Source organism: Choloepus didactylus, chromosome 19 (assembly GCF_015220235.1).
Source record: "Choloepus didactylus isolate mChoDid1 chromosome 19, mChoDid1.pri, whole genome shotgun sequence".
NCBI lineage: Eukaryota > Metazoa > Chordata > Mammalia > Pilosa > Megalonychidae > Choloepus > Choloepus didactylus.
The window spans coordinates 33,058,081-33,085,439 of record NC_051325.1 but is presented as its reverse complement, the minus strand read 5'-3'; the positions used below and the strand labels follow the sequence as shown (position 1 = coordinate 33,085,439).

At 48.4% G+C, this 27,359-nt stretch overlaps 1 protein-coding gene and 1 pseudogene across 1 annotated transcript in view; one reads left to right on the top strand and one right to left on the bottom strand.

Moving 5' to 3' along the window:
* Positions 1-7,869, bottom strand: part of PDYN (prodynorphin) — a 14,699-nt gene extending 6,830 nt beyond the window's left edge. Inside the window, exon 1 of the mRNA XM_037811706.1 lies at positions 7,624-7,869. The gene's annotated coding sequence lies outside the window, so the exon portion shown is untranslated. The remainder of the gene's footprint in view (positions 1-7,623) is intronic.
* LOC119515621 lies at positions 795-27,359 on the top strand (annotated as a pseudogene).

The following is a 27,359-nucleotide window of genomic DNA, read 5'->3' as shown; positions in this document are numbered from 1 at the left end:
CAAGTCTTCAGGGGCCCTCCCATGCTTTTGAGAGGAAGTCCAGGCTCCTGGGCTGAGCCCTGCTAGTGGCTTACTGTAAAGAGTCCTCATAACAAATCATAAAGCTGGGCCCAATTTTTTCCCCATTCTACAGTTGAGAAAATGGAGGCATGGACAGATGATGTAATTTGTCTGCCAAGCTTTGGCCTGTGGGATTCCCCCTGCCTGGAACACCTTTCTCACCCCACCCATCCATTCCCATCTCCTTTCAAGGTGGCTTAATCTTAATTATTCTTCAAAACTCAGCTTCAGTTGCCTCTTTCTGGAAGTCTGTCTGGATTAGTTCCCTCCTCTGAGCTCCCACAGATACCTGTGCTGACTCCATCACATAATTGTCTCTTACTTTTCTGATTCCCCCATCAGAGTGTAGAAATGAAAATCCCTGAGGTGAGAGTGTGTGTAGTAGGTTTGAGGAATGGCAAAGCCAGGGTGGTGAAGGGGTATGAGGGAGAGAGACTGGGGTTAAAAAAAAAAAAAGGCAGAGAGGTGGGCAGAGGCCAGATGATATTGACCCTCTAGGCCAGGGTAAAAAGTTTGCATTTCGTTCTAAACGTGATGAGGAAATAAGAAAGGTGGAATGAATGAATGAATGAATGAATGGTATCCCCAGCACCTAAGACAGGGCTGGAAGCAGAACAAGAACTCCACACAAGCATGTTGAGGGAATAAACAAGCGAATACTTGAATGTGGTCCAACTCCTCCACCTCTTGGAGGCCCTGTGTGAATTCTTCTTCATCACACCTTCCTCCTCCCAGAGAAGCCTCCGGGGCCACCAGTTGTCCAAACCAACACCTGCCAAGGAAATGTGAGTGAACCGAGGAGAGGGATGGGGAGGAAAGAGGAGTGAGGGAAGGCTGGGGGGAAGGCTGGGGGGAAGGAGGGGTGAGAGATGTGAGGGAGGGGAAGGCAGACAGAGAGAGAGAACACAGTGGGAAGAGAAGCGGGGAGAGGGAGAGTGGAACGTGAAAACCAAAGAGAGGCAGAGCAGGGAGAACAGAGAGAGGCTAGAAACAGAGGTGGAGAGAGACAGGGAGAGAAAGAAGGAGGGAGGGAGAGAGACTCAAACAGAGACCGAGAGGGAGGCACTGAGGCAGAGAGAAGGAGGGAGGGAGACAGACGAAGAGGGCATTGAGCAGACGTGAGAGGGGGAGTGGGGGGAGACGGAAGGAAGGCAGCAGAGAGGTCACTTCCGGAACACTGGGGCCTTTATTCCGAAGCTTTCATTTTCCTTCCTGATTTGCTCAAGGCAAGGCTCAGCGAGCCGTGGTTACCTTGACACTGGGAGGGCTGCTGCCACTGAGTCACTGGTCTCCCAGCCAAGCACCACCCTCCTCCCTGCAGCCCTGGGCCCCCAAAGGAGCCAGGCTCCCCCATCCCGCCTGGGCTAGGATGGGGCAGAGACTGAGCAAAAGGGCTGCCCAGGGAGGCTCTTCTCGCTGAAGGACGGGATGGAGGGACGGGTGGGGCAGTCGGGTGGGGGCTGGGGCCTCCGGCTCCCCCTTCCCAGCCTGGAGCTCTCTCCCTGCAATTAGCAAACATCCAGAAGTGGCAAACTAGCCACCTGCCTCTGAGCTCAGCAAACGGGCATGGGGAGTTTTGACCTGCACGGGGATTTTTAAAAGTCTTGTCTACATTTCAAAATTGGGACATTTTTGCATTTCAAAAATATACATCAATTTCCAATTTGTCTTGAAATGTCAATTTCCCCTGGAGACACGGAGCCTCACTTCAATACGGCAGCAATCATGGACAGAACACGCTGTCCAGGTCACCTCTGACCCCATGAAGTGGCTTACTCAGGTCCGTCCCTGCTGGGCACGTGATGGACATTTGAGTCTCGCCCCTGAATTGCTTACTCTCCTGCCCCGGAAAAGCAGTGTGGGGGACGGGGAAACAGTTGGTGAGGAAGGAGAGAGGAGACCTCAAATTCCTTCCTGACCCAGAAGCAGGATCATCACATGATTGGGAAAGTGGGCTCAAACCTCCACCCCAGCACTTACCACCACTTTGGGAAAATTACTTAACCTCACTGTGCCTCAGTTTTCTCAGTCATAAAATGGGGCTAATAGTAGTGCTTCAAAGGGTTGGTGTGGGACTTAAATAAAATATCATGTATGGAGCACCTTACATGGAGCCTGGCACACAGTAGGTGCTTTAAATTGGTTAGTATGAGGCTCCATTCTAATGTCACTTGGGCTACAGGAGATGGGAAAAGAGGGAGAAAAGAAGAGATAATGAAGGGCACACAGTGGGAACTAAAAAAAGACGTTAAGTGAATGAACTGGCATGCGGGCCTACTGTGTGCCAGACTGGGCTGCGTGCTACTCAGCCAAGATTCCATCAATCCAATAAGCTGCTGCTTGTCAAGAGCCTACTGTGTGCCAGACTGTGTGGGATCACTTCACACAGGTTATTTCTAATCCTCTCAACAACCCTGCAGCTGGGTGTTTTTATACCCGTTGCCCAGAGGACAAGACTAAGGGTGGGAAAGGTGGCATTCCTTTGCCCACGTTCGCTTGACTTGTCGATGGGAGAGTTAACTTGTGACCAGCTCTCTCTGGGTTAAAAGGGCACTCCACCAGACGCACACCAACCCTGAGATTTTCCTAAACAATACTGTTTCCTTCCTTTAATAAGATAAACAAATTACGGAGCAATGTCAGATGGGTCACAGGGGAGCATTTTTGACTTTCTGAAGGGGATGTGCTGAGGAATAGAGCTGGGAAGCCATGCATCAGGGACACCCCTGCCCGCTTGGCATCTTGGATTTGGGATGAGCCGAGGAGGAGAGGAACTGGACGTGCTGCAGTGTGAAGAGCGGGAAGCAGGGGCTGCTGGGTGTGAGTGAGGGCGGCCCTGGGTTGCGTCCCCCAGTGGAGGGCTTGAGTGGCCACGGTGAAGGCAGGGCCGGCCAGGGGGCCTTGCTAACAGCCCTCGCAAAGGAAGACCCTTGGCCCTTGGCAGTTCTGGTGGCATTTTCCCAGTCACCACCTCCTGGGATTTTGTACCCACCCAGTGGGAGAGGAGGGGTGAGCCTCCTTTAACAGCAAAGGAAACAGAGCTCCAGGAGGTAGGACGTTTTGTCCAGGCACAGGCGGGCCAGCGAGTGGAAGAAGCAGCACATGACGTGCCCCCTATGGAGGGCCCAGCGCCCCTTCCAGGACCCCTGGCTGCCTCCCCAGTGCTCCTAGCAGGCACAGAAGGGCCTGGGGAAACTCACCTGGTGATTTTCCTTATTCCTGGCCTGGGGGGCAGGGAGGAGACATGGGCTCTGGAGTCAGACAGACCCCACAACCCTCTTTCATTCTGTGACCAAGGATGAGTCATTCCCTCTCCAAGCCTCGGTCTCCTCTGTAAGGGGAGCTGGCGTCACCTCCCTGCCATGGCCTGGTGGGGGTGACCTGAGACTGCACATAGTAGGCCCTTTTCACTGGGGCACGGGGGGTGGGTTCAGAGGTCCTTGAGAGGGAGAGTTTGTTTGCCCTTCTCCCTCCTCGATGCTATTTCTATATTGAAGTCAGCGGAGGGCTTGGAGAAGCCACAAGCATTTTTATTTAAAAAGCCAACATGGAATAATAATGGCTTGATTTAACATCGCAATTATCTCTGGGAGCACTTTATAGCATATGATTATCCCTATTTGATAGAAGAGGAAATGGGAAAAGGTAGAAATGAAGTCGCTGTTTAAGGTCACCCCTGAGTCAGGCGGGAAACGGAGCCCGAGCTGGGGCCTCCCCCGCCCGGGCCATGACTCTGACTGAGGAGGGGGGTTGTTTCAATGACCCTACAATGATGATAATCGTAAGAGCCAACAAAACCTGCACCACTGCCCCCCACGCCCAGATGCCTCCCAGGAGCCATTTGCGTTAGGTGGGCTGGGGATCCCGAGAGCTGGGAGATCAGAGAGAGAGGCCCCCGAGGTCACAGTGCAGGCCTAGCATGGTGGGGATTCTCCCAGGCCATGGCGTCCCCCTTTTAAGGCACAGTTATGGGGTCAAGCTCTTTGCCATGCATTTTGCCTCAGTTATTTCATGTTCACCCTCAAGAGAATCCAGTGGGCTGGGTACTATAAGCCCCATTTTCTAGATGGAGAAAACTGAGGCCCCGGGAGGCCAAATGACTGGGCCAGTGCCAAGAGGCAAGGACAGCAGAATCAGGCTTAAAGCTCAGTTGGCAGACCCCCTCCGCTTATGTCCCTGTGGTGTAGGTACACATTAACTGTCCATCAGGTTGTCGCCAGATAACTCACATTCCTGCAGATGAAACCATTTCAGGAGCTTTTATCCCAATTGAAATATATAAACTTCACCTGCATGGGTGTCCAATGGGCTGGCAAAGGAGACCCCAAAAACCAGAGAAACAGCATCCTTGTTAGGCCTTTAAGGTCAATGACAAAGGATGGACTATTGGGGTGGGTGGTGGGGGTGTTCCAGGTTCTGAATGGAAACTGAACGCACCATTCGTCCAGCGAGAATCAGAACACAGAGCATGCGACAAGGGCCCCATGCCAAGGGCAGCTGCTGTCTGGGGCCATTCCCAGAGAGAGTGGAAAGACGGTTTGATGGAAACATCAGCTACACTTTTTAAAGAATGTTTTTCAAGAGCAGACACACCTGTTTTACTACTGGGTGCAGTTAGGGAAGAGCAGAAAGGCAAAAGGAGGATGGACCCAAGAAAGGCAGAGATGGAGAGAAGGGGAAAGAGAGAGAGAGGGAGAGAGAGAGAGGGAGGCCAAAAGGAGTGCCAGAGACGAGACACACACAGAGAAAGAGATAGACACCTGGGAAAACAGAGAGACCATTTAGGAGGAGAAGGTCGAGCTGAGAAAGCATTAGGGAGAGGAAGAAGGGAGAAGGGAATGAGGGGGAAGGAGCCGGGGAGGGGGGGTTACAAAATAAAGGCAAGAGAGAAGCAGGAAAGAGTGACTCACAAATGCCATTCTCTCCTCCTGCAACTCCCTGATCCTGTCCTTTGTCCCTGGTGGCCAGTAGACAGAGACCCAGCCCCATAATAACTGCTCAGTAAGCCCTCAAGTTAAACTGAATTGTCCCGCAGCAGGTCAAGGGGCCAAATGGCAGTTCAAGCCACCGGGTGAACAAATCGCCCCTGGTGAGCATGTCTGCAACGGACCGATCTGGCTGGTGCACTGGGCTCAGGGCAGAGCCTCCCAGACCACGCCGTGTGCCCTGAGGACGGGGGCCGAGGACCCTCCGGCCGGGAGCATTGATCTGGATCCAGGCTGGGAGAGATTTATGAGGTCAAGCTGCAAAGGACATCTCTCCATTCCGAAGGCTGATCCTGGGCTTACCCGGGTGTCGCCTGACAACGTTTACTGCCACCGCCAGGGCCAACTCCCAGTGAAATCGTAGCTCTTTGTCAGAACTCAGTGGGATTGACCAACATTCATCAGCTGAGAAGGGTGAAAACGGTGAAGCAAATCAGCTGGTTCACCACATTTTCTGACACTCTTTAAAATCAAATCACCAACTATTGATCCCTCTTAGAATGATGGAAGAGACCTAATAAAGCACAATTGTACCAGAATGACCCAAAGAGGTGAGGAGCAGGAGGGAGAGTTGGGGAGGTTCAATCAAAAAGAGACTTCATGATCCCCAGGTGGTCAATGAAGAAATAAAGTCTCCCATTGGGAGGGGAGAAGAGTGTCAGCAGCGCAATCAGAAATAGTAGATGTGTGGTCATATTTCCTGGGCAGAGGGTGCAGCATGAGGTGGCATGATCCAGTGCTACTTTGGAACAGTGAAAACTTGAGCAGTCACACTAGCATTTACTGAGTACCTACTAAATGCCAGGCATACTCCAGTATCCCATTGGAACCTCACGGTAACCTCAGGGGAAGAATATTATTATCCTTATTTTACACATGAGGAAATTAAGGCTCAGAGAAGGGCAGGCCCTGTCCCAAAGCCACACAGCAAATGAATGATGGGATCTGAGAATTGAACTCAGCGCTGTGTAGGGTGTTGTGAGACACACATTTAGATGATAAATGGAAAATCCCTGGCTCCTGGCAGTTACCTCCAGAAGCCCTAAACCTCTTCTATGTGTTTTAAGGTGATTGCAAATTTCTCCAACAGTCCCAGAGTTGGTCCTTTCACCTGCTCAGTGAGCACATGCTGGGTTCCTCAGGAATCATGCCACGTCCCACTGCCGGCTGCCGGCAGAGACGCAGGGTTTGCCTGCCACTCATCACACCTCTCGCTCATCTGCAGCAAAGCAGTGGGCTTGAGATCTTGTCAGCAAACGCAAACCTCCCCCCGCAGCAGAACTCAACCCGCTTGGGCTGCTGCAACAGCTCCCCCCACGCAGATCTCAGGGCTTGGAGCTAAATGACCCGCAAAAATAGAACAAAAGCCTAGATGGGGCGAGAATGGGGAGAGAAGGTGAGGCAGTGGAGAGAGCCCTGGCAGCAGTGGGGAGAACCAAGAGAAAAGAATGACATTCTGAAACATCTCTGCAACGGATCCTGACAGAAATGCCCATCAAATTAGAAAGACAAGCTTTGTGTATTTTACCAACCATAGAAAGAAAGATGATAATAAAGACTTGGGATCTGTGGGAGGGGAAGTGAGATCAGATCCAATAACCTGAAGAGCTCGTTTCCCTCGGGAAGCATGGAGGCTTAATTAAGTAATGTTTGTAAATCTTGGAGGGATTCTTGATAAAAGATATAGGAGAAAAGTAAAAGGTCGCAGAATTTATGAGTCAGTCCTGGCATCGCAAGCAGGCTTTTTTCTGAAGCTCACCAGTTTTTTACTCAAGTCAAACTTCGGGATTCTATAATACTTTCTCTGGAAGTGGACGTCTTTACCAGGGAGCAAATGGCTTTCCCATCTGAGCGCCCTCCCTGCCTAGCTCAGAATCCACTGGCTGTAATTTACATAAAAGCAACAAGTCCTTTCAGAGTAAAATTGACAGGAAAAATCCTGCTCTGGCTGTGTCCCCTGACATGTTGTCACTCTCTTCTTTATTCTCTCCCAACAAAACAACCCCAAACTTCATTCTCTGTGAAATTATGTCAGAGGAAGCCACTCAAACCAGCACCCTGTCAGCAATTAAACATGACCCAAGGAGAATGAAGAGGCTGAACTTGGCCGCCCACTGATGTACATGGTGCACGGTAAATGCCAGAGGCCTGAGTCTCATTAATGTCCCCGTGTCCTTGTTCTCTAAGTCCAGCAAGAACGACTGACCTTTAAAATCACCCTGATTAGCTAAAGCAGTCACTTCTCCCACCCAAGGTATCCACAGTCCTCGGCCCCTGGAGACGGCCTGGGAACCGCCGTGCAGCAGACTGCCGGGGAAGACGACTTGGGAGCATCCCTGTGGGAGCTGCCCACCTGTTTCAGCCAGGACTGTACAGAGAGGGAGCTTCGGAAGGACATCCCGGCTCTCCCTGATCCGCCGTTTGTAAACTAGCCTCAGCACTGCAACTACCTTTGCCAGATAATCAAACACAAATTTGAAGCCCCCAGCCTAAATTCCTGTCGTTTCTGGATCCAGAGGACTAGGAATAAACAAATAAAAGTGAGAGAAAGAATCCCAGTGCCCCGTCTGGATATTACCTGGGCTCCTCTTTGTCCCTGGGCAGCTTCTGTTCGAGCTGGTTGGAGGGAGGTGGCAGGCGCTGGCCCAAGGCTCGGGGAGGCTCCCTGACCACGACGCGGATGGAGGTGCCAAGGAGGCAGCTGTGAACGCTACCAGAGCCCCTCAGAATGGCAGTTCTGGTGCCTCGCCCCCCCTTTTATGGACTGGAGCCTCCCCCTGTCGCGCAGCCCTTGCTGAGCACAGGCTGCTCGGAGCCAATGGGAAAGTAGCTCAGAGCAGTCAGAGGCCCAGACCCCCAGGCCTTCCAACTCCAACTCCCTGGGCCCTACACAATAGCCTTCTTTTCGTGACAGAGACAGAGATGTGGAAGAGGAAGGCAGCCATGCCAGGGGAGGGGGGGTGGGGGGGAGCAGATTCTGGGTGTAGTGCCGTTTATCACTTGAAATCCAGCCACTTTAGGTTTCGATGCACTTCCAGGAGAGTGTCACGGAAACAAGGAGAGAGGAGGTAGAGAAAGACAGAACCAAAAAGAGTGAGAGAAAGAGACACAGAAAGAGAGAGGGAATGAGAGAGAGAAAGAGAAAGTCAGACAGATACAGAGACAGATGGAGACAGAGAGTCAGAGAAGCAGAGAGTGAGCCAGAAAGAGTCAGGAGGCTGAGAACCAGGGAAAGACACTGTCAGAGAGCTGGGGAGCGACACACACAAAGCAGGTAGGAGAGAGTCAGGAAAACAAAGGGACACAGAGAGTGAGAGATGGAGATCCCTGGAAAGACAGGTAGAAACAGAGAGTCAGAGGAAGAGACACAAGGAAGATAGAAACCAGCAGAGTAAGAACACATGCGGCTGGAGAGACAAACAGACACTCAGACAGACAGAGAGCCTGGGGGAGTCTCGTGATCCTGGAGGAGAGAGAAAGAGAAGGAGGGAGCGGCAGAGGCAGCCGGCGGAGGCGTGCGTTGCCTTGTGTCGTGTGCTCTGTGTGGCTGGTGCATGCGTGTGCCGGAATGTTTTGGTGTGTACATTTGCCTGCAGCCGACAGCCGATGTGGGGCTATGCTTGCGCTGGTGCCAGGCATGCTAGCCCTGGCAGAGGCACAGCCCTTCCCCGGCTGCCAGGAGCTACCAGTTTACTTTTCTCTGGCTGCAACACAAAAGGCATATCATGGCAAATAGCACTCAGGGAGCAAATCCCCCTCAAAATATGGGCTGTGATGTGCCTTCGCAGGCACCCCGGGTGGGGAGCACACTCCCCACCTGCCTTGTGCCACAGCAGCTTGCACGCTGCACCCTCAGTGCCTACAACTCCCTACCAGAACACGGGAGCTCTCTGCGTTGCAAGAGAACGTGCTTCTCTCCTCGGTCCAAGCAGACAGGCAGTTTGTGGTGAGAGCCAGGAGCAGTCCAGGAGCCTGGCAGGGGCCGCCCATTTCGTGGGCACCTGCACCGCACCAGGCAGCTTGCCAAAGTTGTCAGTTTAGTCCTTACGATCCAGCTAGATCATCAATATTATCCCTGCCTTGCAGATGAGGAAACGGAGCCTTGAGAGCTGAGAAACTTGGCCAAAGTCACACAAGCTAAGCTCCAAACAAACCGAGGTTCATCTGACCCCAAAGTCCCTACCGACTCACTCCTCCACCCCTCCTCAGACGTGAAGCCTGATTCTGCCCACTTAGGAGCTTTCACCTCCGGGACTCAATTTCTCCACCTGTACAATGTAGGGGAGGCCGTACCTAATAATATCTAAGATGTGGATTTGAGTCCCAGCTCTGCCACTTGCCAGGAGAGAGACTCAGACAGGTTACTGACTTCAGCCTAGGTTTGCTCATCTGGAAAATGGGGGTAATGGCACCCCCTCATTGGGCTCTCATGAGGGTGAAACAAGAGGAAGTGGGTCACAGCACTTTACACAGCTGGCACTGGGTGAGTGCTCCATCACCTCCTGTCCTCGTGATCTAATCTCGGCTTTCCAGCTCTGATGCACTCCAGTTCTCTGGGGGCACAGCCCTCTCCCTGCACCTGGCTCGTTACACCCCCACATAATGAGGAAAACTAGAAGGAGCCATGTGCAGGGTGTCTATTATGTTTCAGACACTTCCACGATGTTCCACTGTATCCTCACAGCAAGCAAATTGGTGGCTTGGCTATCACAATCCATCCTCAAACCACTAAGCCACGCAGGGAAGGAGTAGAATTTGAACCCAGATCCTCAGGCTCCAAAACCGCAGCTCCCCCACCCGCCTCTAGTCTTCAGATGAGGTCTCCCTGCACCCTCCTGAAGAGGATCTTCTGGACCCTCAGCCTTGCTTCTCCCCTGTTCCCTTCCCTGAGGTGGCAAACAGCTTCCGGGTGCCCTTGTGGCCTGAGCCTCGGACAGACAGCGCCCTGGCACCCGACAGCCATGCCCAAGTCCAGCAGGTGCTTGGCCACCTCTCAGGCAGACTTCCTACCTGGCACCTCAGAGGACTCGGGTGGAGTCCGTTCACTGACACCCCGGAATCTGGGAACCCAGAACATTCTATCTGAGGGTGGAGCTTCCTCTTTGCTTCGAAGGCCAAAACCTCTTCTACTCTCCCTACGTGCTCCGTATTTTTCACCTCCTCCTGCCAGCCTCCACCCCTCTTGGCTCCTGGTAATGACTCCGGAATAGACAAAGGCTCTGCAAGGTGGGGTGCATGCCTAGAGGTCAGCAGCACTAGGAGAACACAGGAGGAAGGGACCCTTCTATTATTCATCATAAAGAGACAATGAGGTTAGAGACACTGGTGGATAATTCTGTTTTAAACCACAAATGTTTAACATCCTCTACCCTCTGAGTCTGTTGTCAGCATCAAGAGCAAATGGTCCATCTGGTTGCTTTTCCTCTCCTTCTGCAGCATCCTTTACACACATACTCGGGAAAGGGCCAGGAGCCACTTTAACACCAGAGAACCTCGTTGCAAAGCCTCCCACCCACCCACCTCCCGGGGCTCAGCGACGCTCAGGTCACCTTGTAGGCCCCCTGGGCTTGTGGAACGGGAAACCAGGGGTTTGGAGCGGGCTTGCTTGGGCTTGAATCCTGATGCCCCTACTTCCTCACCGTGTGACAACTGATGGATACCTTCCCCACCCACCCCACCCCACCCCCGAGCTCCTGAGTCATCTCCTAAGATAGAAGGACGACACTAGCTTTATGCCATGATCAGAGCTAATTCCTGAGCTCCATCCTGCTCCCTCCTGAATGTCCTCATGATGAGTCTCTAACTGGGATCTTGAAATGGGCAGAAAGCAGAGAATAAAGATAAGGAAAATTGTGAAACCACCAACCCTCAAATCACCTTGTTAGGTAAGAAAAACTTGGTGGAAGACAGAAAAGTAAATAAATAAAGCCAGCATTTCTTGAGGATTCCCTGCCTTCCAGCCCCTGTTCCAGGCCCTTTACATTTTTATTAACATACTGGGTTCTCCCCACGACCCAGAATCAGATGCTATTATGACCCAGCTTTACAGATAAGAAAATGGAAGCTGGGAGAAACTGAGTCACTTGCACAAATCGCACAGCAAGAAAATGGCAGAGCACGGACCAGGCAGGTTGACTCCAGGCCTGTGCCCCAAACTGAGTTTTGTGGCTTCTCAGCTGCTCTCCCTCCTGTTCTGTCCCATTCACAGAGCTCTGTGTACCCTCTGTATCCACCTGTTGCCCTGGAGAGGTAGGGGCAGGTGGCCTGGATCACTTAGGAGGGTGCCAGTGGAATGTGGTGCCCGTTCTCCAATCAGCTTCAAGTCTCCTGGGTCGCTTTTCATGCTGCAATGTGAAGGGCCTGGAAGTCAGAGGACCCTCACCTCAAGCAGGTGCTGCTGGGGGCGTGGCCATGCCGCAGTCCTGCTGCCAGAGCTGTAGGCTGCTGCTGCTCGTGCTCGTGTTTGGCTGCTCGGGAACAGAGCCAGGTGGTCAGAAGCTGTGCTGAAGGGGTAGCAGAGCTCAATCCCTCTCAATCTCTCTCGTAATCTCTTCCCCTCTCCCACCCCACCCTCCACCCCCTTATTGAAAGGCCACCATGTGCCCAGCTCTGCGCATGGCCCTGGGGGTGAGTCAGGCTGCAAACGCTTTTGCCCTGTTTGTGTTCACAAAGAATTCCTGGCTGACCCCAGGAATTCTTAGTTTCCATCCTCCCACCCTCAACACACCCCATATTTTATCTGAGCTGTGACTATCCAAAGATGCTTCTCACCTCTTCATCCTCCAGCCTGAGAACCTCCTCCCAAAGAAATCCTCCGGTTAAACTCCTGACAAGCAGAATGTTAAAGTTGGTGGCTCATGGCATCTGGGTGGGAGGTATGTTGGAATTCTCTGTGTCAGTTTTATATTATTTTTGCAGCTGTCCTGTAAGTTTATGGGGAAAAAAGTTTATGGCAGAACAAGCAACTTGCAGTGGCATCCTGAGCAGTGGGCTGGAAGGAGGTCCAGAATACTGTGGGAACACAGAAGAGGGGCTCCCCACCCAGCCTGATGGGGTGAGGGGTGGGGAAGTGGAGTCAGGGAAGGTTTCCTGGAGAAAGTGAGAGCTAAGCTGAGAACTGATGCCCAAGTAGGTGTTGTCTGGGCAGAGGGACAAGGAAAGGGCAGAGGGAACAGCTTAGACAAAGGCCCAGAGGCAAGAAGCGTTGAGAAGAGTGATGGAGCCGTGCTCCCTGCTCCGTCTCTCTCACCCCCACGTCTGGTTCATCAGTGTGGCTTTGCTGTTTCCGGTGCTCTTGCCTTGTTCCATCCCCCACCACTTCTCTCCTAGGCACCTGCACCAGCCCCGCTGGCTCCTATCCTCCACCTTTGCCCCTACCTGCTGTTGGCTCATACTTCCCTGCTTAAAACACCGCAGTGGTTCTCTGTTCTACTTGGGGGAAAAATTCACGCTGCTTACCTGTGTCTTTAAAATCTCACTCTTTTCACCCAATGATCAGTGTCACACCTGAGGATGCAGGGAATGGAGGCAGAAGGGCATTGGCATTCTCAGAGAGAGAGAGACTCTACCTTGGTAAGACTGCATTTTTCTCACCAGGTGAAGAGCTTTGAGCTGGAAAAAAAACTGCTCCTGCTGAAGCATCAACCCTGGCGGCAAGGCTGAGCTAAACTTCTATGCTTCTGGGGCCTGCTGCTCCCCATAAGCCAAGTCTGACACAGTACTGACTTGTTTCCAGCATAAGTTCATAAAGATGTTTCATTTCCTAGTGAGCAAGCTGCCCATTTTCCTAGGAGAGAAGAGCTCTCTGGTAGGAACGAGAAGGTGGGGAAGCAGTTTTATTCTTCCCCCAGCCAATAGATGCAGACAGATGCCAGTGGCTGATGAACTGGAAATGGAGAGAACTTCTCATTCCAATGGGCAAAACTTCCCCTCTCTCATTCTACTTTGCCTCATCTGGCAGCAGAATTTTATTGCTCCTGACTAATAGTTCTTGTACATCTACTTTGTGCCCATCACTCTGTCTGCTAAGTCCTCTACGTGTATTAGCTCCTATGTATCATCTTATCTAATCCTCATAACAGGCCCTCAAGGTAGATGCTATTTTTGCCTTCATTTGTCAGAGGAAGGAAAACTGAACTTGGAGAGGTTATGCCTCACCTAAGGTCACACAGCTCATAAATGAAATAGCTGACCCCTAAAGTTCACCTAGCTCTAACCCCATGTTCACAGAAGCAAGCTGATACTTGAGAACAGCAGATACATGAAAGATATTAATCATTACAGGTACCCATGCCAGGCACGGGGTATATGGGACCTTTAGTAACCTCTCAGTATCCCTGTGAGTTGGGCACAGTGAGTCCATTATAAATATGAAGAAACTGAGGCCTGGAGAGATGAAATAACTTCCCAAGTAGCAAAGCTGTTAAGTGGAAAAGCCAGAACTTGCCTCAAGGTCTGTGTAATTCCAAAGTCTGAGCCCCTTTTTGCAATATCATGTCATCCCATGGCACCCCTCTCTCCTTCCCGGCCACCTGACATCCTGAGATGGGGTATGGTCGGTGGCCTCAAGTCCTGAAGAAGAATCCAGCCAGCATCTGGTGAGAAAGGACATCTGTTTATTGACCACCTACTATGTGCTGGGTCATGGAGTATGGGCTTTACTTTCAGGGCCACATGGCAGAGCACACTCTTGACCTCTGCCACCAGTTGAACAAGAGGTCAATGGCAGGAGTGGACCCCTGCTCAAACCTCACCAAACAATGTTATGAAATGTTTTTACTCAAATGAAAAAGAGAAAAGCCTAAAATCTCAACTCACCCAAATCAAATCGCAGCCACCATGTGTCAAGCCCCAGGTGCCAGATACCTCTCCTAAACCTCCTCATCTAATTCTCACCACCACCCTATGGAATAGGTACCATTAAGTCACTTTGCAGATGAGGAAACCGAGCTTAGAGCAGTGAAGCCGCTTGGCTGGGCCATGCAGCCAGTGAGTGGTAGAGCTGGGATATAAACCCCAGTCTGCCTGCCTCAGAAGCCAAGGCTCTTTTCACTCTCGAAGCTGCCTCTCCAAAGCCGCCAGCTCTTGAATTCCTTAGGAGAAGCCCGAGCTTCAGCGGGAGGACAGATTCACTGAGGGATCCTTAATGTTTAATCTGAGAGCTGCTCCTCATCCTGTGAGCCCTCAACAATAGCTTTTAACAAGAAGTGAGCTTCTTTTTGCCAAAGGGGAAGATTAAATTGCTTTTTTTCTCAGTCTGTGAATCTTACAGTTTATTCTAAATCCTATTGACCTGACAAGTTGCTGCCTTTTCTATAGTCATTTCACAAAACACTCCCAGAATACCTACTATAGGTCCAGTTCTCTGCTAAACACTCAGACGTGTGGCTGGAAAGACCCAGACCATGCCCTCTGGGGCTCACAGTCTGGTAGGGATGATGAAAAGAAAACAGTTTATTTTAGTACCTTGTGGATAGGTCTGAGATAGAAGGGTACAGAGGGGCTGTAGAATCACAGAGGAGAGGCACTCAAACCAGCCTGACTGATATGGGAAATCATCCTAGAATTGGAGACAGAGGCTGGGTTTTGAAGGATGAGTAGGAGTTTTCCAAGGTGATTTGTCAGGGTTAGGAGCATAAGAAAGAAACCATCTTAGGCTTTTTAACACACACACACACACACACACGTGTGTGTGTATATATATATATGTAGATATATATACACACACACAATATACACACACACATATATGTATATATGTATGATTTAACATAGGGAATTAGGGACTTACAAAAGTGTTGGGGTGGAGGGATAATTCCCAGACACTGCAAGATTGACCAGTCATACAATCAGAAAGTTGGGCAGACAGAAGTCTACTCCTGCAACTAGTGAGTTCGAGAACTTTCTACCATATTATGATCCAGGGATCTGGAAGCTGGGATCAGGAAGCCACCATGTTGCCATCACAACTGCCTCTCGACACCTCTAGAGGTAGCCGCTGGACTCTGAGATGCTGCTAGAGAAAACCCCCTTCGTGCTGAAGGAAACAGCACGGCAGCAGAAAAACCACCATCTTCCAAATCTAGCTAATGGATGGAACTTAATTTGCATCCAGAACTGTACCTGCAAAGGAGTCTGGGAAAAAAAGTTTTCAACTCCCTAGTCTCTGCAGTACAGGAAGGCCCTCTAGAAAGAATTGGGAGAAGGAGGTGGGAATGGATGCTGAGGGCCAAGCAGGATGTCTACTGCATAGGGAAAGGAAAGGGAGGAGTGTCCTAGGCTGAGGTCACTTGCTTTGATTTCCCTTTCTGCCCCCACACAGAACCCTTTTTCCTGGTAAACACTCCTCGGGCACTGTGTGGCCCACCCACAAAACCCCTGCGCCATGACCCACCCATCCAGAGCAAGAACCAATCAGACCAGTGAATCCAAATCCCCATTTTAGTGATGAAGAAATCAAGGTTCAGAGAGAAGATGGCCACACAGCTGCTTTGTGGCCAAGCTGGTCCTAGAACATAGTTCTCTCAGTTCCCAGTTCCAGTCTCTTCCCATTTTATGACACCTCTTCTGCCTGCCATCCTGAGCCCCTCTTCTTCACTTTCTGGGGTTTACTCGACTTGGGTTGGGTCCTGGCTGGAGCTGGGGTGGTGGGGAGGGGGTTGGTGCCATTAAAGCTACTCAGTGTGTTAGAAAAAGTCCTGCTTTCAGGCTTAGAGAGACCTGAGTTCTTCTGGCTCCACTTCTCCTGTGTGACCTTGGGCAAGTTACTTTCCCCCTCTGAGCCCCATTTGCCTCTTCTGTTAAATGGACATAATGGTAGCACAGATTTGAGGTGAAAATGGCAGACAATGAATATAAAAGGGCACACTCTAGGTACACTCTAAATGGCAGCCAGTATGATTAATTCTACAATACTGTTCATTTATAAGCCGCTATTATTACTCATCATAGCTAATCTTCCCCCAATTCAAGACGAAGAATTGTATACTGTTTTATACGCAGTTTAACCTGCTATTCTTTGCTTTTCCCACATCATTAGCAGCATCAAAAGGCCTTCCCCATAACCCTGTCTATCATCTCAGCCTACTTACATTTGTCATTTTCTAACTAAACATCTAGGGTTTCTTCCGTCACAGAAGCCCTTAGTAACATACACCTAGAGATACACAAGTGCCCACAGACCCATACATGGATTCACTCTAAACACACACTGAAACAGAGAGAGAGAGATGTGAAAAGATGCACACAAACATAATCAAATACTTCATCATTGTTCACAGACTCACACACAAACTCCCAGAAACACAACCATGCTCAAACACATGCCCAAACACCCCCCCCCCCACACACACACACGTCAACCACGGCAGTGCACATGCAAACACACCCTTGGGCATGCACACGTCACACCCATCCGGTGCTGTGACACATTCAGGAATATTAAGAGTTTCAGGGAACGGAAGAAGCCACAGAGCCATGTGCCTGACTTTCTTTTAAATAACTGGGCCAGTGACAACTCAGGACTCCTGGTTGAAGGGCTAGGGCCTAAAGCCAAGTCACCACCCTGGGCCCCATCTCAATGATTAATGTGCCATTCTAGCTTCTCCCTCTCTGAGTCATCCTTGCAGGTCCCTAACATAATGGCAATTAAGGAGGGAGCTTTCCGAACACCCCAAATCCCGACAGAAAGGTTCAACTTCCTTGGTGAAGCATTTATGTGCTGGCGGAAGGTGCACAGAGAGACATGGGTTCCACATTTGAGAAAGTAAGTGGGAGGGAAAATCAGACAACTACGCAGTGCACAACTTCATTTAAAAAAAATCCCCACAGGGCTCCTTGGCAGCATTAAAATTGCTCTGGGCTTCTATGGAGGTGTCACAGAACAGGCTCTCTCTCCTCCTGCTTTATCATTGAGAGAGGCAGTGTGGCTTAGGGGGTTGACCCTGGGCATGACACTGGTCCATCATTCCCGGACGGTGTATCACTGGACAAGTTGCTTACCTCTCTGAGTAAGGACACTTTATCAACAGTGTACAGTGATTAAGAGCAAATATTCCAGAGCTATGCTGCCTGGCTTGCCCCTGACTAGCTGTGTGATTTTTGGCAAGTTGCTTTACCTCTCTGGGTCTCAGTTTTCTTGTCTGTGAAATGGGAATAATAATGGCACTTACCTCACAGGTTGTTGTAAGAATGAAATGAATATATGTAAAATGCTTAGAACAAAGTCTACCACCTCCTCAGTGCTTGATAAATGTTAGCTATTATTATTCTCAGTACTGCTACCTCCCAGCACTGTTGGGGAGATTAAGAGAGATTGAGAATGAGATTAAGAATGAGGCTTAGAAGGAGCTGAGATGTCAGGTGCAACCATCACTGAGGTTGGCTCTACATATGCAGAGGATAAATCATTTTTTAAAAAAAAAGTGTCAAATAAATGAACTGCATGCTTCAGATCCAAGAAAATATTAAGACTGCAAATGGCTTTGGGGTCAGATAGATTTAGGACTGAGTCCTATTTCACCTCTCAAGCAGTCTGAACTTGGACAATTCACTTAACCTTCCAAGCTTCAGTTTCTCATTTATCAAATGAGTAAATGCTGCTCCACCAATACCTCAGAGATGTTAGGGATCCTATAACACTAAAGTCAGAGTATATACAATTTGTTTGCAACCTAAGGACTCTTTTTCTTCTTTGGCAGTATTTTGTTCAGGTATTTCAGAGCATCATTCTCTGATGGTGGGATATTGCTCACCCACCTCAGGGAGTTCATGTGAAGACTAAATGAAATTCTCAACAAAGATGCCTGGAATATGAATTCCCTTCCCTGTGTTGTCTGGCAGGAAGTAGCCCACGCTGCTTTAGTCTGGGGACCGGGTCTCCGTGATAGGGCTTCTAGATGTCCTGTTTCTTAAGTTGTAACCTACTCTAGGCCACTGTCATCGCCCTCTCTCAGGATGCCGTATTAGAGAGCAGGTAGGAATCAGAGGCGATGTGGCTCTGCATCAGAGGTTTGCTACCTAGAACTTACTTGCCTTTAGATATTCTGGTTTCACCCAACAATTCATTTCCTCTTTTCCTCATTTTGTAGACCTCAGCTTTGCACTAGACAAGTCTTTGGGCACACAGTAAGTACTAAAAAAATGTTTACTGAATAAATAATACATTGCTATCTACCACTGGCCTCTTGACCCCCATCTGTTAGATCTTTAGACACAGTGAGCTCTACAAAGACAGAAGCTCTGACCTAATTATCCTTACATCCTTGGTGGCATCCAATGATGTGGCATATCCATGGTAAGTACAGCAGTAACTATAATTTTTTAAGTGTTTCTTCTATTAACAGGCCCTTGCTTTGTCTTCCTCAAGACCTCATGTTTCTGTGTATTCATCCAGTCCTTTCGAATGTCCCCTTTGATAAATCTGCTCTGCTTGCACTGGTCTCCTTGTTGTTCCTTGGACATACCCCCACCCCCCCAATCTAGGACTTTTTCACTTGCTGTTCCCTCTAATTAGAAAACTGCCTTCCCCAATTTTTTTACATGACTCACTCTCTTCCTTCTCATCTACACTCAAATGCCACTCCTCAGAGAGGCCTTCACAATCACCCTATCTAAAGAGCATTCCCTGTCATTGTCCATCTCTCTGTCTGGAATTACACTACATATTCATTTGTTTACTTGTTTATTGTTTGTCTCTCCCATTAGAAAGCAAGTTCTAGGAAGCCAGAGGCCTCGTCTTTCTTGTACTTGACTATATCTGGAGCTCCTGTAACAGTGCCAGTCCAGACTAGGTACTCAATAAATATTTACAGAATGAATTAGTGGACATATTACCTCATTAAATACTGATGTAAATGAATCCCATGCCAGTTAGAAAGTTCAACCGGCCATAGCCTGTTAATTCCAAATTCCACCTCTCTCTGGTTTTCTCATAGCCAGTCCTACCTTAGAGCTGTCCACATTCTTGGGTGACAGACATGAATCAGCTGGTAAGGCATCTGTGACTACTGCCTTTTCCTTGTCCATGAAAAAGCTTTATAATAGGTTCCATCACTTTTGCAGAACACTTTCAAACAGGGCTTTAGAGGGTTATGGGCTCCCAGTACCTCCTCCATTGTAGAGATTATGACCCTGTGTTATTAAGAAGAACACCTATCTACCCAGGGTTTCCAGCTAGCAAGAAATGCCAAGTGGGAAGAGCTGAAAAAAGAAATATCAGCTTTGGATTCCAAGGGATGGCAAAATGAAGATGTCACTAATAGCCAGCGGAGAGTTGGCTCATGCTTCCCCCTCTCTGCACACTTCCCCTGGGTTCCATTTTCTGCCTCAGCACCTGCGCTGCCTCATGCCGAGTACCAGGAGTTTGATTTCAGCACCATGGACAACGATCTGCTGGCAGCTGGGAAGGCAGAGAGAGCCAAGAGCATGGGGCATTGGTGCAGCCAAGCAAATATTTACCGAGCACATTCTGGGAGCCAGACACACTGGAGACTACAAAGATTTACGTGGTCTTGAACTTCACATAACTTAACCTCTTCAAGTTATCAACATTCCTAGACTGATAGAGCTGGGGCAAGGCCCCCAGCCTCCAGATACTTGGAAAGTGAGGGAGAAACAAAGAGAAAATGTTTCCCGTTTCAACAACGGTTGAATTTCTGCCGTGTTAGCATATGTCATCTAATTTTCTCACTAGACTGCCACTCTTGTCTTCTCAAACAGAACAGGCTCTGCAACTATCATGTTCATCGTTACAATCCAAGTACCCAGCACAGTGCCTGGCACACAGTACTCAATAGTTGTTGAATGGATACATGGATGAATGAATCCTTACAAAACCCTATAGGCTGGTCTTTCTATTCCTATTCTGCAGATGAGAAAACAGGCTAACAGAACTGCTTTCTCATGACAGCTATTAAATGGCAGAGCTTGGATTCGATTTCAGTACCTCCTGATTTCATGCTGTGTTGCCAGTCAGAGCCCCTTACTCTGTACTGAGCACCCTCAAAACCTAGAAAAAGGGCTAGCCTGGAAGAGTTTGGTTATATCCCTAATCTTAGCATCCATTCACCATTCAACCTTGGGTAAACTGCATTTCCTTTTGGGATTCAGTTATCCCATGTATAAATAAGGAAAGGACATTTGGATGACTAAGTGCTCCCCTCCTTCCTCGCCTGGCTTGTAAGGGGCCCCAAATGCTGGATCATGCATCTATTGGAGTTGGACAAAGGTACCGGCACGGGGCGCTATCCAATGGCTTGAAAACATCTTCCCCTGCCTCTGCAGGGTGTCAAATGAGAAGTATATTGATATCCCAACAGATCTGCACTCCTTTTTTATCTTTCTGTTATAACTAGGATGTGTGTGGTAGCAGTGCAGGCTCTCTTCTTTTCAGAGTGCAACAAATGAACTTCAACTCCTCTGGAGAAGTGAGTAAAGAGGAAGCCCCAGGACACAGAGACAGTGGAGTGAGGCTGTGGTGACTTATCACCTAGGAACCCACTGGTTGAGGAACTTGGGACAAAGCCCTGAGCAAAGATAACTGTTTAAATGACTGCAGTAGTGGAAAAATCAGTTGGGCTGATTGATGTCCTGGGTGTCTAGTTAGTGGGTGGCTTCCAGCCATGGCTCTGCCTCAGCTCCCAGAATTACTCCAATAAGTGATCTGCTCATCCCTAACTCTTCCTGGGGGCAGAGAAAGGGTGGGGCTGAATCAGCTCTCTTGCAAGCCTGATTGGGATTTAATGGGGGCCTGTGGGTATTTGTGCAACAGGGGCAGTGTGGGGAGAGGAAGAGCAGATCTGTCAGGCTTGGCAGAAGTGCCTGGCTCCTGCCTGTGGGTGTGGAGGAGAAAATAAAATCAGAAAAGAACTGATTACAGAGCGAATGTCTCTCAATTATTTGAAAAGAATGTGAATCAAATGTTTCATAAAGGCTGCTTCTCTAGCCAAATCCTTAACACTGAAATCTACACTGAAATCAAGGAAGGTCCCCAGACTGAAGATGAGCAATGGGGGTTCAGATTTTGTCAAGAAGCCCAACTCAGTAGGAAGCATCTAATATAATTGGAAGAGAGGAAGCTCTGCAATTAGCCAGACATTGGTTCAGATCTTGGTTCTGCCACAGACTACCTGCGGGACCTGGATCAAGTTGCTTCATCTTTCTGAAGCTCAGTTTCCTCATCTGCAAAATGGAATACTAACAATGGCCACTCTTCCAGCTGCCTATTCCCACATAACAAATCACATTAACACTTTTGTGGCATAACCCTCCCCACCAAAAAAATTTTTTTTGTTATGCTCACGGATTCTGTAGGTCAGGAAATCAGATAGGACGTAACAGGTACAACTTGTCTCTACTGCACCATGGCTGGGACCTCAGCTGGGAAAACTCAAATGGCTAGGGGTCAGAATCACCTGGAGGCTTCATCCCTCACACAGTCCTGGGATGGGATGACAGGAGGCTGAATTCAGCTGGAATGGTGACTGAGAGACCCTACCGAGTGCTCCAGGCCAGCATGCAGCAACTCAGAATAGTCAGTCATGGTGGTGCAGGACTCCAAGAGCTAGTGATCCAGGGAACAGGGCTGACGCTGCATGGCCTATTGTAACCTAGCCTTGGAAGTCACATAGTCTTACTTCCTTTTTCCTCTATTGGACAAAGCCATCACAAGCCCACCCAGTTTAAGAGGTAGGGACACGGATATTACCTCTAAATGGGAGGGCTATCAATTTGCAGCCAAGTTTTAAAGCCACCACACCTACTGTTATGGATTGAATCATGTTTTCCACAAAGACAGGTTTAAGTTCTAACTCCTGGTCCTGTGGATGCAAACCTATTTGTAAATGGGACCTTTGGAGATGTCATTAGTTAAAATGGGGCCAAACGGAATCAGGATGGGCCTTATAAACAGGCAATTGGGGTACAACAGGGGACAGATGGAGAGGGAGCTGCCATGTGCCAGAGGCAGAAATTGAGTTATGGATTGCTAGTCCGTCATCACCTATAGACTTCAGAGAAAGCACGGCCCTGCTGACACCTTGATTTTGAACTGTGAGGCAAATTCCTGTTGGTTAAGCCCACTAGTCTGGTGTTTGCTATAGCAGAGCTGGCAAACTAAGACACCTACCATGCATGGCTGTTATAACAATTAAATACCTGTCAGGTTCTTGAAACCAGCTACTCCTCTTTCCTCAGAAGAGCAGGTAGTTCATTGTGAGAACTTTTCATTATCCTTACATAAAATCCATAACTGCTTACCATCCTTCAAGGTCTCAACCTGGTTTCTCCTCCAACTTCATTCTGCGTTCTCTACTCTCAAATGCCTTGTCATTTCCTTTCCTTCAGCAACTAAAAGGCATCATTTTTCACCTGCCCAGCCCCTTTGCTCTGCTATTTCTTCTGCCCAGGATACTCAATTCATTGCCTGGCAAAAATCATATATACTTTAGATCACTGCTCTTAAGGGATCTTCTCTGATCCTCGAGATCTACATCAGGTCCTCTCTTTTATGTTTTTAGAGCACTCAATATTTTCCTTCACATCACAAATCACAATCTTATTTAATTCATTGTATAATTATTTAATTAACACCCATCCTCTACTCCATCTATAACCTGACCATCACCATGTTATCTAACAGACAGAGACCTTGTCTGTCTTGTGCCCTCCAGCACTTAGCACAGGGCCTGGCAAAAAGTAGGTGCTCAACAAGTATCTGCTGAATAAATGAGTGAATGCATGAGTTGGTCACAAAGCCTTAACATCTGGGCTTGAATCACATTTATCACGCTAATCGGCTAATCAGTTCTGATTGACATTGACGTCATCATAGGGCTTACTGGTATTCAGGAGAGAAGTTTCAAGCTCTTTGGTATTGACAATGAGAGTTCCTGGGATAGACTTTTGAGAGGTAGTCTCTTGAAGAGGCTTTAATGGTCCCCATCTCAGCTGTTATACTCAGCACCTCCTGGGACACCAGAGGAGAATTTAGGAGATGTCCAGTTGGATTATGTAAGGTGCAGTAAGAATGTTTCACCATTAACTCCATCTCAACTCAACTTCTTATCAGCAAAGTGGTGCCAATCACACCATGGGCAAACAAAGAATTATAAACCATAGAACTATATACAAGTAACACTATGTGCTAGGCAGGTAATAAGAATACAGTGAAAAAGAGGGCAGGCATGATCCCTGTCCTCACAGACCTTAGAGTTGAACAGAGGAGACAGACTTCAAAACAGATAACTAGAGCATATAGAAGTTTTGTAATAACAGGAATCCCAGGGGCCTGTGAGAGAACAGGGGTGGCACCAGCCCCACCTGTGGTAGAGGGGAGTTAGGGAAGGCTTTCTTGAGGATATGGTATCCAAAGACCTGAACTACCCACAGATATTATCCAAGGGAAGAAGGTGATGATGGAAAAGAATTCCAAAAATGGGGGACAGCATGTAGTGAAAAGTACTGAAGGAGAAAATCATCATGGTTTCTTCAAGGAACAGAATAAGTATAAGCAAGGGAGGTACAGATCAGGCTAAAGAAGCGGGAAGAGGTTTCAAGATTAAGGACAAACTCTAGGCCATGTTAGGGAGCTTGTACTTTATCCCGAGGGCTATGGAAAGTCGCTGAAGAGTTTTGGGCATTGGGATGATAAGGTTGCAGAGAACAGATTACATGGGAAGACACTGGAAGCCAGACACCAGTTGGCAGGGTGATCACTGGCTGGGCAGGAGATCATGGTGACCTGTACTTGGGTGTGATAATGGAGTAAAGAGAAGTTGACAAGTTCCAGGGATACCTAGGAGAAACAATGGTGATTGGAAAGATATGGGAAGTGGAGGAGAGAAGATTCTGTTCAAGGTTCAGTTCAGATTCTGCTGCTTCAGAATCCTGAGGATTCTGGTTTGAGCACCTGAGTGGAAGAAGAGTCAGAGATTCAAGAAGAAAAGCAGGTTTTGGTGGAAGAAGGTAATTAATTCAGTTTTCGAATACTGAGTTTGAGTTGTCTATGAATATACACATGGAAGTCTTATGTTGGCCATGGAATATCTTTGATCCTGGAATTCCCTAAGGATTTGCTTTTGTTTAAGAGGTGGATAGACTCATGAAGCTCAGATTCCATCTTGGCCATGGGCTTCCTTAAAATTCATAATCTGACTTACTGTTCTGAGTTCTCCTCACCCAACCAGCTTTCCTAGAGGTCAATTCAGGATGCAGACAAGCTCCTGGCATGTGTCTGCTCTGAGGTGGATAGTGTGTAGGGTAATAGAAAGAATATAAGGCAAAAGGGAAAAAACTGAAGGTTCTCATTTAGACCAAGAAAGTACTGAGTTCTCTGTTAGTAGATATATTTAAGCACATGCTGCAGAGAGTAGTTATATAAGAGACTCAAGTATTGGATAGGGAATCAGATTAGGTAACATTGAAGGATCCTTAGAGCCCTCATCTTTTTTTACTGTAATCTTGTATCTACCACTACACAAACTAAGTATCTTATTGCCTCAGTGTCCTCATCTACAGAAGAGGGTATAGAGTAATGCTTTCAAAGGAGCCTTGTGACTTGGTAACTACAACTGTTTTGTCAACCGCCTCTTTATCAATGGATGGAAAGGATTCTTCTCAGTTCTTATCCTGATGATTTCCCATAAGCATTTTACACCATTAATTATTCTCTATTTCTTGACTCACCTTCTTCCTAGGAATTCCAAGACAAAGAATTCTAATTCTGTCTCTGAGCACTCCTCTCATGCTCCTTTGTGGGATCCTCTTCCTTTACCTACCCCTTAAATGGGGCTCCCTATCCTCTTCTATCTCTTGACACACTCTTATTCTGCAATCTCATTCAGCACTAGGGTGTCTATACCCACTAGATGTTTCTGTATCAGTCAGAACTCTCACTTGAAAAGCATAGAAAACTTGATAAAACATAGTTTGGGAAACTTGGAGTTTATTGGTTCATGTGATTAAAAAATCCAAGAACATAGCATAGATTGACTGGGGGCTCAGACAATGTCCCCTAGACCTGCTCCTTCTCAGCATTCCTCAGCTCTGCTTCCTCTCCTGCTGACCATATCCTCAGATGGCTCTTTCCTCAAGGAATCAAAATGGCAACAGCTTCCTCAGACCTTACTTCCTATCAAATGAACTCCAACAAAAACAAAGTGTATCACCCTAAGATGAAGGAACAGAAGTCCTGGATCACGTTATCATTGACCAAACCCAGTTACAAGTCTAACCATGAGCCAATCCCTGTGGCCAGAGGGAATGGGATCTGATAACTGCTTTAGTTCACTCAAGGCCCACTTCTAGAGTTGAGAGTCGGTTAGTCCCTCTCATGTGGCTAAGAGTTGGGAATGGGTTACCAGAAGCAAACAAATGTTGAGTGGCAAAAACAACAGATGCCAATCACAGCTGATGACTTCCAAACTATCCGCAAGCCCAAAACCCTTCCATTGACTTCAGACCCATGAAGCAAATTCCCTTCTGGACATCTCCACTTGGAATGTTCCTCAAGGATCTCAAACTCTACATGTCCCAAACTAAACTCATCTCCCCTAGATCTGCACCTTCCTCTGAATTCCCTCTGGTAGTTGGCGACATCACATCACATCCACTTACCTAGTCCAAAAACTTCAGTGTCATCCTTGACTACCCTCTCTTCTCCAACCCTACATTGAATCAATCACCACATCCTCTTAATTCTATATCATCTGTATCTCTCTAAGCCACCCACTTTTCTCTACAAACCTGCCACTTTTATAGGAGAGGCCACCATCATCTCTCACCCTGATTCCTGATTCCCTGTTACCCTAATAACCAGTCTTACTGCCTCCAGTCTGGCATCCCCTAATTCATGAAAATGTGATCAGGTTTCAGGTCCAGGAAGGATGGAGTAAGCAGCCTTCACACTACCTCACCCACTGAATGCAACTAAAACCTACGTGGAATGCATGGGGCAACTACCTTATGACACTCAAAAGTAAATGGCATTTTCTTACAAGTAAATGACACTTAAAATGTTACCCCCTGAGATCCTGTCCAATGGCACTGGCCAGTGGTCAGTCAACATCCAGGACTGGCTCTTTGAATGCTTTTTTGTCCTGCTGCTCATTACCAATGTGGCAGCCAATGGCGAGCATCAGTCTTCACTGATGACTGCCACTGCATCATCGTGGGCTCCACTGCCTACCTCCCGGACAAGCCTCACCCTCCTTTCTATGAGATCTATGGGAACAGTGAGTCCGTGACTCCCAAGCTACTGTCCCTCTAGCGGACTATTCCCTCCATGTCACTGAACTTCACACTGGTTGCTTATGTGAAACTCGTACTTTCAAATGTGACAAAGTGGTCCTGTCATACAACCAAGGGCTGTATTTGTACAAGAACATCCTGGCCATCTTGTCAGTGCAGCAGCAGACAATCCACATCTCCCAAGTGACTCCCGAAGGCACTTTCATTGATGTGCAGACTATTGGCTGCTTTTGCTAAGAGGATGACCTGCTCACTGTGTCAGATGTTTTTCCGGAGGTACAGCGGGACACTCAGACAGGCATGGCCAATCCCTTTAGGGATCCTTTCATTAATTTCCTGAAACGTCGGCTGCTGGTATACTTGTGGCGTCGGGCAGAACAGGATGGTAGCACAATGGCCAAGAGGTGTTTCTTCCAGTATTTTGACCAACTGCATCAGCTACACGTGTGGAAAATGAAGCTTCTGGATGAAAACCATCTGTTTATCAGTGTAGTGACACTGAGGGTCACAGACCCATCACAGGCTTCCTTTTTTTTGTGGTATACAATATGCTGACAACAGAAGTGATTGTTGTGTTTGAGAATACGTCAGATGAGCTTTTGGAACTCTTTGAGAATGTTTGTGACCTCTTCCATAATGCTACCCTGCACAGTGAAGTCCAGTTTCCCTGCTCACCTTCCAGCAGATCCAACGCCGGTTCAAAGACACTATTATAAATGCCAAGTATGGAGGGCACATGGAGGCAGTATGCCGGCTGCTGGGCCAGCTTCCCATCAGTGCCCAGTCTTACAGCGGCAGCCCCTACCTTGATTTGTCTCTCTTCAGCTATGATGACAAGTGGGTATCAGTCATGGAGCGGACCAAGACTTGTGGAGATCACCCTATCAGGTTCTACACCTGGGATTCTGGTCTACTGACGTTTGAGATCCAGGCAGGCCTACTGGGCTGCCCCATCAGCCACCCAGTACAATGCCTTGTTGCCTTCACCTTTCACCCTTTTGAGGCTTTTACCATTTCCGTGCAGAGGACTAATGCTGAGTATGTTGTTGTGCCAGTTTGAATATACTG